This window comes from Egretta garzetta, unplaced genomic scaffold, assembly GCF_000687185.1.
Source record: "Egretta garzetta isolate BGI_Z169 unplaced genomic scaffold, ASM68718v1 scaffold50, whole genome shotgun sequence".
Lineage (NCBI taxonomy): Eukaryota > Metazoa > Chordata > Aves > Pelecaniformes > Ardeidae > Egretta > Egretta garzetta.
In genome coordinates this window covers 1,804,882-1,816,761 of record NW_009258613.1, presented here as the reverse complement: position 1 = coordinate 1,816,761, position 11,880 = coordinate 1,804,882, and positions in this window count along the sequence as shown.

Below are 11,880 nucleotides of genomic sequence, written 5' to 3'. Positions count from 1 at the left end.
GTCCCTGCTCACTGCAGGAGGGTTGGACTAGATGATTTTCAGAGGTCCCTTCCAACCCTTGTGATTCTGTGATTCTGTGATTCTGTGATCAGATTAAAACATGCAGTTATAGCTTAGAATCATGGAATCATAGAGTCACAGATTTGTTTAGGTTGGAAAAGACCTTTAAGATCATCAAGATCAACTGTTGACCTAACCTTGCCATCCCACCACTAAACCATGTCCCTAAGCACCTCATGTATCCTTCTTTTAAATACCTCCAGTGATGGGGACTCAACCACTTCCCTGGGCAGCCCGTCCCAATGCTTGACAGCCCTTTTGGTGAAGACATTTTTCTTAATGTCCAACCTAAACCTGCCCTGGCGCAACTTGAGGCCATTTCTTCTTGTCTTATCACTTGTTACTTTGGAGAGGAGACCAACACCCACCTCACTACAACCTCCTTTCAGGTAGTTGTAGAGGACAATAAGGTCTCCCCCCCTCAGCCTCCTTTTCTCCAGGGTAAACAATCCCAGTTCCCTCAGCCGCTTCTCCTAAGACTTGTGCTCCAGACCCCTCACCAGCTTTGTTGCCCTTCTCTGAACACACTCCAGCACTGCAATGACTTTCTTGTAGGTAGGGCCCAAAACTGAACACAGTACTTGACACCACCTGGGCACACTGCTGGCTCATATTCAGTTGGCAGTCAACCAACAAACCCACGTCCTTTTCTGCCAGGCAGCTTTCCAGCCACTCTTCCCCAAGCTTGTAGTGTTGCATGGGGTTGTTGTGACCCAAGTGCAAGACCCAGCACTTGGCCTTGTTGAACCTCATACAGTTGGCCTCAGCCCATCAATCCAGCCTGTCCAGGTCCCTCTGCAGAGCCCTCCTCCCCTCGAGCAGATCAACACTCCCGCTCAATTTGGTGTCACCTGCAAACTTACTGAGGGTGCACTTGATCCCCTCATCCAGATCATTGGTAAAGCTATTAAACAGAACTGGCCCCAGAACTGAGCCCTGGGGAACACTACTTGTGACCAGCAGCCAACTGGATTTAGCTTAACTTGCTTGTGTCAACAGAGGTAGCAAAAAACCAGGAGTGTTTCTATTTTTCCCAGAGAAAGAATAGGTGATACCTGAAAGAGTTTTAGCATCAATCTCTAAGTGATTCTAATCCTGAAAAGCATTTCAAGAGCTTTACACTAAGTTTTCATTTAGGCAACATAGGTCTGTACTGCGCGTTGTAACTGTTTCTGGTTAGGGTAGAGGGTTTTTATCCTTCTTCTTCCCTGGCCCAAGAACCACAAAATGTCTTTTCCTGGAATGGCTCGATTACATGTAACTATAAATTAAAGATGAGCTATCCCTATACTGAAGCCCTGTTCAAGACCCACATCAAAATATTTCTGTGTCCCACATTTACAAAATGCATATTTGCTTCTTGCTAAGAAAAACTGACATTTGCAAGCGGCTGTGTGCTTTGTGTTTCACTGAAAAAACAAGTTTTAGCTGTGGTTTGTGAAAGGTGGGCTTCTCTCACCAGAGGCGCATACTTTCCCAGGAAAGGGAGAACTGGTCTCATTAAGTTCCAGTTGAGAACAAATTGCCCTGCTAAGAGGAATGTTTTGCAAGTTCAGTATCTAAATAACTAAGAAAAACACAGAACACTCAAAATAATAAGACCTGTCATTCATGCACAAGTTTAACCTGGAAAGCTGAAGCAAGGCAGGTAGGAAGAAATGAAAAGCATTTCAAAGTGTCAGGCAAAACTCTAAATGTGTCTTCCCACAGTGGCATCTGCCCACCCCCCACCATAATGGTGAGGGTGTCTTGATGATACCAACATTTTCCACAAGTCCTCCATGCCTACATACCAAAAGTAATAGGAAAAAGTACAGGAAAAAAAGTAATGCAAATAGATGTACTGGGGATGAAATTCAGATCTTTTAAAATCAATGGCAGTTTTGCCACTGATTTCAGCAGAGCCAGGTTTCACATACAGCTAACAACGCAGGTTGCTGATGTCCACATCAGACCACTTCCAGATTCCATGAATGGAAGCTCCTCTTGGCAAAGGGAGCTTTCACCTACCTTTCTAAAGTCCTAATTCAACCCAGTACTTCAAGCCCTTGAGAGAGAGATTATTCACAGCTTTACACTAAGTAAGCGCTTATCTTGTCCAACTGCAGCCTAAGATTATATCTTCAGGGAAAATACAAAAGTGAAAAGGAAGGGACATGTCCTCACTATGGTGACAAGTCCTGAGTTCTCCCTAACCCCTGCCCTCAAATGTATGTTTCTTTCTGGTGTTTGAGTGACTGAAGAAAACATTTTTCATTTTTTCCCCAGTTTGGGGAAAAGTGGATTTCCTGGATCCTAGATAACGGGAGGACTCAAGGAGGAAATGTCTTCAGGCTCTCTGCTGAGTGTCACATTTGTATTAGTCATGGCACCATCAAAGCATGGCAGCAGTCCTCATGTTTTGAGAGTCGCAAAGACCTGGAAAATCATCTGAAACCGGAAGTTAGCTAGGTATGACCAGAGGCCAGGGTGAAGTTCAGGGTGGCTTTTTCCAGTCTTGCCAAGTCTTCCCACCCTGAAGCAGCAATTACCCACTCAGTATCTGAGGACATCTGACTTCACTCTCCATGGGAGCCTTGAAACTTGTTGTCTCCAATACTCCCTTCCTCCAGAAGGAGAAAAAAAGTCCATTAAAACACAGTTTTGGTTGAAAACACCTCGCTACATAAGACAGCACATATTCCACCTTTTGAGCTGAGGTGCTTTAGAAAAGGTCAAACAATACCCAACAAACGAGCAAGTTGTTCTTTTTCAGTGTTTCCAGTTTTAGAAAGCCCTAGCCAGTTCTCTGGATAGAGCAGATTTTTAAAGAAAATGGGGCAGAAAGTCCTCTACAGATGAGTCACACTGACTGAATATCGGAGCGGAACAACAGAACTCTTGTCCTATCAGAGTTGAGCCAAAAATAGTTGTTTTCATAAGCCTTTTACCTGATTCTCATTTTCACCTGCACTGAAGTCCAGTGGGGATGGGAGAACCAGTCTTACTTCAACTCTAAGTTCTTTCAAGATGTGTAGCAGAAGTGTATTACCAAAAAGGATGTAGCAAATGAGATTGTTGGCAAATTACTAAAATGTTGACAGAAGTGTCCTTAGAAGGTAGTGAGCAGGGCATGACATCATTCTGAGTTTCTGCCTACGTAATAAAACTTTCTGATGTGCATCATAAATGTTCCTCTTTCCATGTAAATACCCCAGCACTTGTTTATTAGCATGTAAGGCCTGGGGAACTCCAGGCCAGTCAGTCTCACCTCTGTGCCTGGCGAGATCAGGGTGCAGATCCTCCTGGAAACTATGCTAAGGCATATGAAAAATAAGTAAAGGATTGGTGACAACCAACACGGCTTCACTAAGGGCAAATCGTGCCTGACAAATTCGGTGGCCTTCTATGACAGGGTTACAGCACTGGTAAATAAGGAAAGAGCAACTGACATAATTTACCTGGACTTGTGCAAAGCATTTAACACTGTCCCACATGACACCCTTGTCTCCAAAATGGAGAAAAATGGATTTGATGGATGGACCACTCGGTAGATAAGAAATTGGCTGGATTGTCACACTCAAAAAGTTGCAGTCAACAGCTCAATGTCCAAGTGGAGACCAATGACAAGTGGCGTTCCTCAGGGGTGGGTACGGGGACCAGCACTGTTTAACATCTTTGTCAGCGACATGGACAGTGGGATTGAGCGCACCCTCCACAAGTTTGCTGATGACACCAGGCTGTGTGGTGTGGTTGACACACTGGAGGGAAAGAATGTCATCCAGAGGGACCTTAACAGGCTTGAGAGGTAGGCCCGTGCGAACCTCATGAAGTTCAACAAGGCCAAGTGCAAGGTCCTGCACATGGGTCAGGGCAATCCCAAGCACAAATACAGGCTGGGAGGAGAATGGATTGAGAGCAGCCCTGAGGAGAAGGATTTGGGGGTGTTGGTTGATGAGAAGCTCAATATGACCCAGCAATGTGCACTAGCAGCCCAGAAAGCCAACTGTATCCTGAGCTGAATCAAGAGAAGCATGACCAGCAGGTCGAGGGAGGTGCTTCTCCCCCTCTACTCCACTCTGGTGAGACCCCACCTGGAGCACTGTGTTCAACTCTGGGGCCCCCAACATAAGAAGGACATGGACCTGTTGGAGTGGGTCCACAGGAGGCCACAACAATGATCCGAGGGCTGGAGCACCTCTCCTATGAAGACAGGCTGAGAGAATTGGCATTGTTCTGCCTGGAGAAGAGAAGGCTCCAGGGAGACCTTATTGCAGCCTTTCAATACCTGAAGGGGGCCTATAGGAAAGCTGGAGAGGGACTTTTTACAAGGGCATGTAGTGATAGGACAAGGGGTAATGACTTTAAACTGAACGAGGGTAGATTTACGTTAGATATAAGGAAGAAATTCTTTACTATGACAGTGGCAAGGCACCGGCACATGTTGCCCAGAGAAGTTGTGGATGCCCCATCCCTGGAAGTGTTCAAGGACAAGTTGGATGGGGCTTTGAGCAACCTGATCTACTAGAAGGTGTCCCTGCCCGTGGCAGGGGGGTTGGAACTAGATGATCTTTAAGTCCTTTCCAACCAAAACCATTCTATGATTCTATGATTCTATATATGAAAAGCAGGCACACTCTGGGTATTATTACAGACCCCAGCAGTCATGTCGCTCCTGAAATAAAAATCCATAATGACTGCAGAACTGCCCTCAGCTGTCTTTTTATCTCCAGTATTTCATGCTTACACAGGCCTTTCATAAAGAGCAGAACCCACTGTCTTGAGGAACATGTAAGCATGCTACGACTGATGTACACAGGACAAAACTTTGCTATGTCCTTGCAGTCAAGATATGTAACATCCCATCTTTTTATCACTCTCACCTCCATAGTCATCTGTGCCAAGTTAGGTTGTGTGCCCAGCCAAGAGAAAACTGTGTCATGCCATGGCAGGGGTGTTTGGCCTAAATTCAAAATGGGCCATGGTTTTAGATGCCTGAATTAAGATGCAATAAAAGGAGTAAACTTTCAGAAGTATTAAACATCTGTCCATAAAGAGAGAATGAAGAAAAAAAACAACATTCTTTTTCAATTTGAACACCAAAAAACCCCCATCACTAAAGCCTACATTAAGTTGACGACATGAAAAGCCCTTCAGTAAGCCACACAACACTCAAAGATGTCAGATAAATAGTACAGTATCACAGATCAACTGGCTGGCATAGAGAAATCAAACGATTTGTTCAAAACTGCTGTGGAGATGAGGGCAGAGCCCAGAAGTTAGATATTTCAAGTGGTTACCGCATATCCCTCCCCTAGAAGCTGGCAGCTAATCCCGTATGCATTTTTTTAAAAACCATTATGGAAGTTGTCACGTTCTGTGACATGTTGATCAAGGTTCCCCATCAAGCAAGGGGTTTTACTTAACCTCAGACCTGCTTTTGAGTTGTGCACACATCCAAGCACAAACATGCAAGCGCAAGTCAACAGACCCGCAGTGTCATGGAGCCAAACGATACTCTTTCAAAGCATCAGGCTGGGAGAGGGGGCCAGAAGACTTTGGCAGCAGTCAGACCTCCCAGCCTGAGAAGAGAGGCTCTCAGGTTGCTCTGTGGCTGCACACATTTTGCCAACTGATTTCAGACCTTGGGAACATGACAAGAGCTTTATAACCTCCATCTATCAATCCCCTTCACTTGGTGAGCATTGTCAAAGGATGGGATGTGAGAGGATGCAGGGCAAGGAGAGGGGGCATTTTTCTCCATCCCCTCAATTCATCTTCAAGTGTTTGTTTTCAGAAATTTAGGGCTAATAATCTATTCACATGGTTCTTCACATTAGCATGTCGTAAACCCTTGTGCAGCTGCTGGAGCTGCTGCACTAGCTAGAGCAGTTGAGCTATAGCAGGATGCCTGAGTCAAGTCTCATGTCCCTTCCTTCAGGCCTAGTTCTGTTAAAAAGCAGAAGATACAAAAGATTGAATAGATACAGAACCATGCAGGAAGAACATTCAGGACTGAGAAAAGACCATCCTACACCCTAAGCCCTCTGAAATACTAGACAAACCCCTACTGCCTTTATATCTTGTCACATGCTTGCTCTTGGCCATGCACCCTATGCTCATGGGACTCCATTTTAACGGGTCATGCAGATACACCAAGGTATACAAACAGGACCCAGGCCCACCTTCTACCTTTCAAGTCAGACACATTTCTAGCCTTAGTGCCTTAGCCAAAGACATGCTAAGTCCTCTGAAGTTAATCTATTATGGGTCAGCGTAGACAAGCAGAGTGCTGTTGATCTCTTGGTTGACCAAACAGGCTACTTTCTATGTTGAGACAACGGCGTAAGTGGAAAGAAGTCATAAGTCTCACTTATCTGACACTCGTGAGACTGCATCTGGAGCATTGTGACCAGTTTTGGGTTCCCCAGAACAAGCAACGCATTGATGTAATGGACCAAAACACATTTCTTCTATAATTCAGCTATGCTGGATTCCAGGACTAACGGTTTATACAGGATGAGCTTTGAAGCGTTGATTCAGATCACAGTACAGGTTTTTCCCCAGGAATATCATTCCTTAGAGGCAAGACTACTTATTTATTTGCATCAATTTCAACTGTGATTTTAAGGGCAGAAAAAGAGTAATTTTTTCAACAGTAACTACAAGTATGACCAGTTTGACTACAGTGGATGCCTTTTACTACGAGTTTATGCCTAATAAAAAAGTAGACACTGGTACAGATGTGTACAAAGCCTAGACATTACTATGTGACAAGTAAGACCCTGTACCTCAGACTGCCTACCGTTTCTCTTTGGTATTTCCATGTTTTTGACCTGTCTTTCCTTCTGTTTCTTCTCCCTCTTCTCACAAATTAGGAGATACAGAATGCTTTTTATTTGTACCAGCAGCAATCTATGAATCTCCTACAGTTTCTCTGCAGACCAGAACAAAACTCCTCCCTGGTCATTTCACATTTCTTTCACATTATCTTATGTTTGCTGTCTGAAGATGAAGGGTTTCTTCCCTTCCTTGCCATATGGGAGCAATATACAGCAAGTGCAGGGTTTTCAAGAGAGAGACAGTATCTGAAAGCAGTACCTGAAAGTTCAACAGAAACATATATTTCAAAACTGCATCCAGAGTTGCAAAATTCACATATGTTGTACCTCACCACTGAGGCTCCTGTATCCCAAAGCCTTCATCTTGTCCATACATGTAAATAAGACAAGCCAGGGACTGTTCCTCAGCACTGGAGCCAACTGCCCAGCAGCTTGTATCCAGACAGCTAAACCCTTTCACCTCCCCAGAACAAGGTGCCTGCAGCCAAATTACTGCTGGGGATGGCCCCTGGCCAGTGCGAGTCCCCAGACAGTGCCCAGGCATTGTCTGGAGGAGCATTAGCCAGTGTGGGCTGGAGCTGTGCTAAGAGCTTACAGTATGGACAGGTATACACCAGCGCTCAGGGCTATGCCTTGTCCCTGTTTAACCTGTTGGGATAAACCTCACCACAACCTCCTATGGCTCTTGCATTATTTGCGGGCTTTTCCTCTCTTTCCTGGTCATCTCAGAAGAATGGCCTCTGTTCAGGCAAAGACCAACTGCAGTTCAAGAATCATGTCAGCAAGGGCTGGAAAATAGCAGGACAGTACATAAATTCTTAGAGTTTTTTATTAGTTATCAGAACTGACTGTTTAAGGTGTCTTTTAAGGGCTAAGACGACTGTTGCTTCTGAGGAAGCAGATTGGTAATCACACAGGGAGGAATTGGGGGTAAAACCCGAAGTATCTGTTAACTTTTGGAGATATAATATTAGACAAGAGGTGACAGATCAAACACTGCATGTCTGCCACTTAGAGCCTGGTCTCCAGAGCTCCAAAAGACACAGCTCTTATTTTAATGTCATGTTTCCACACCCTTCTACAGTATCTTTGCACAACTTGATGGAGACGCATCCCTGAGGGACCACCTTGTCCGCGCTGGCCCTGCCTGCCATTTATCATGGCGCTGGAAGTGCTCATGAATTACTCTCCACATATACTAGTTTATTTAGAGATAATTCGAGTTGCCGCATGTGCGAACAAGGCCTTTCATTGAAAACTTGTAAGCAGCCAGACGGAGGGAGGGCTCGCCGGGAGCCGTGATAAAGAGTTTCAAGCAAACGACACCACGAACAGCTCCACCTCTGCAACGCCAGCAGGCAGCCCGCAGCACGAGGCAAACACCAGCACAAACAGCTGTCACTTCTTGCTTGGCCAAAACCAGGAATTCTGTGTATTTATTTAAACTCAGCTGACTATTAAAGTATACACATGTAATACTGACCACGGGCGCAGGAATGACATGTTTCAGTGGTATCTTGTTTTCTATTGACCCTTTTCCAGCCAGACTAGAAATGGGTAATTCTAAAAAAAAAAAAAAAAAAAAAAAACAGAAAAAAGGGAGGAAAAAAGCACACTTCTTACCATCTTGAAATAACTTGAGGTTTGTATTAACAGAGCCTGGGTGGATGCCACACTTCCACCCTCCTAGAGGGAATGCTTGAGGATATGCTTTTTTAGTTAAGATAGAAGCAGCCTAACACAGCACATAGCTACCTGCTCAGTGAATATTAGTAACAGTCTTAAGCAATGCCTTGCCAATCGCCTTACAATTACAATTGTAATTACAATTACACCTTAAAATTTGAATCCATAAGGTGTGGAAGGAACCCATGTGCAGCTGTGCGCTGGCAAATCACTGCCTAGGAGGAGAGTATTACCGTTCAGAGGCCTCCCATGAACCTCCCTGGTCTTTCTATAATTTCCCATTCAGCCCTTGCTATTCTCCTCTTGCGGTTCTCAGAAGCCAGATCACAAGCCACCAACAGCTGATATATGAAGGACGTGGTCACTTGCTGAGCTGGAGCAGAAAAACCCATCCTTTGGCAGTGGAGACCACATACTTCCTAGTCTTGGTCAATGTGGTGATTATTAAAATGTAAAAATAGCAGGTTCCAATGCAACTACTATGGTATTATTGGATAACTCCTGATATTTCAAAGCTGGAAAGTCTGGGCTAAAGATGTGTAGCTTGTTTGCAACACAAAAGAATCATACAGGTCTGAGAGTGTATGCTGCTGTACAGTTGGTGTAATCATGCCAACTAACTGCATTGACTAAACACGTATTGATATCTATAATTATTGATATCAACATCAGTTCATTTACTACACTCGTCTGTGCAAACTTAACACAGACCTTTCAGCTAATAATTGACTTATAAAAGAACTCCAGTTACCTCTCAGGATGTGACAGCTCCATCCAATGACCCCCATCATGGTACCAGACAACAGCATTCAGTATCACAATAGTCCCGTGAAACCAAGCTCACTCCTTCGTGGAGAGACCTGGCTTTCAGGTACTGGCAGAGAGGCCAAAATCTTGGCTGCTGAATGCATGCTAGACCAAAGACTGATCCCTGCTAAATAAAACTTGCAAGAATGATATTAATGATAGCTCATGCTACACAGAACTGCACTTTGCCTAGATCTGCAGACAGGATTATTCGACCATCAACATGAGCATCTCTACAATTTAGGTCATTACTACACGTCACCATGAACCACTGTCATTTCCAGCCCAGAATTTGTCCCATTTAACTAATTTGGACTGGTTTCAGTACACATAAGGACCTTCTGTTCTTTGCATGTTGATGACAACAACATGCAAAGTTGTTTTATAGTGCTTTAAGCAATTTGTCTGCTGTCAACCACATTATTACCCCATGCAGGAGAAGTGAAGAACAAAGAGTAAACAGCTTTGTGTGGTGAGAGGTCTTCCAGTCTGAAGACTGGTGAAGGACAAATACTATGTCCACCTACAAACAGGGCAAAAAAGGAAGACCCAGGAAACTGCAGACTAGTCAGCCTTGTTTCAGTCTCTGAGAAAACTATGGAGCAGGTCTTTACAAAAGCTATTTCCAGGCACACAAATGACAAGAAGCTGACTCTGAAAAGCCAACACGGATAGACTGAAGGGTCAATCATGCTCCACCAACCAACTTGTTCAGTGGATGAGGGCAAAGTTGTGGTTATTATCTACCTTGATTTTAGCAAAGTGTTTGACATAGCCTCTCTCAAAATCCTTTTTGACAAGCCATTAAGGTACGGACTGGACAGATGAAGCACAAAATGGTTGAGAAACTGGCTGAACTGTTGAGGTCAGAGGGTGGTGGTTAAAGGCTCAAAGTCATGCTGGCAGCTGGTCATAAATAAAGTTCCTCTGGGGTCAATGCAATTCAGTTTTATAAATGATCTGGAAGGTAGGATTGAATGCACTGTGACCAAATTTGAGGATAAGCCTAAGCCGGGAGAGGAGGTAGATGTGCTGGAAGGAAAATCCACCATATAGAGAGATGTCAACTTGCTGTTGAGATTTGGCTAACAAGAACGAGGTTTAACATGAGGCTCAGCAGAGATAAACATCAAGTCCTGAATCTGGGATGGAATAATCCCAAGCAGTAGCACCAGTTGGGCATTGGCTAGCTGGACAGTTGCTCTGCTGGAAAGGCACAGGGTATCTTGGCAGACAGCAAACTGAACATGAGCCAGCCGAATATCCTGGCAGCAATGAAGGCCAGCAGCATCCTGGACTGAGTTAGTAAGACTATTACTGGTAGATGAAGGGGTATGGTTTTCCTACTCTGCTTGGCACCTGTTAGGCCACACCTGGAACACACTGTCCAGTTTTTCTCCTTCCAGTTCAAGAGAGATGTTGAAAACCTGGAGATGGTCCAGAGGGGATCAGCAAGATTAGGGGGCTAGAGAACTTCACAACTGAATGAATTGTGCTTGCTCAGCCTTGAGAAGAGAAGGCTTAAGGTGGGGAAATCAAATCGCTGCCTTCTAATACCTAAAAGGTAGTCGTGGAGAAGATACAGATCTGTTCATGAGGATGCACTATGACAGGAGAAGCAGCTATGTGCACAAGTGGCTTCAAGGGAAGTTCCACTTGGATATTAAAAAAATTCTTTGCTGTGAGAGCAACTAAAAAGTAGCATCAGATGCCTGAAGAGAGCAGAATCTTCCTCACTACAAATATTAAAGACTTGGCTTCACTGGGCCTTGAATAACCTAATCTAAGGCTCTGCTTTCAACAGAAAGTTGGACCAGATGGTCTTGGTAGTTGCCTTCCAACATAGACTTGTCTGTGTTTCTGTGATTCCTTTCTATTTCTTCCTAACACATACTTTGCTGTGTATTTATGTCGGAGTAAAAATTGTCCTGAGCTTTTGAATTTGGAGCAGAAAGCAGTAAAGATGCAACAGGATTTGTTTTCCATGAGTGTCCAAGATACAAAGAGTTAAAGATCTCTTGCTAGCTCAGACAGCAGCTCCAGCTCCCACATACCTAGACTTTTAATGGCCTGGGTTGCACCCTAACCTGGACACCTGGCAGACATCCTCCATGCCAGGTTTCTGCCCAGTCTAACCCTGCCCGGAGGGGCAGTGAGTCTCACGGTTCTCGCTGGCCATGCTTCCCCTGACTGCTGACTTGTTTCATGCTCCACATCGTGTGCCAGCACCCAAAGCCCTGCCCTTCCATCTCCGGGACATGAGCTGGCATGCATGGCCTAGCCTCTGAGCGGGTGCAGCAACCTTCCATGAAGGCAAGGAAAAAAAGGTAGGAATAACGAGACAAACCTATGAGCTGTGCTTTAAACTCGCCATCCCACCCACTGTTTCCCCACTAGGATCCACAGCGAGATGGACACGATAAGGAGGGTGGGTTTATCATTCACTCCAGTGCTTTCCCATCCTGAGTGTGGGGCAGAGGGAAAGGAGCGCCGGCTTCGGCAGGAG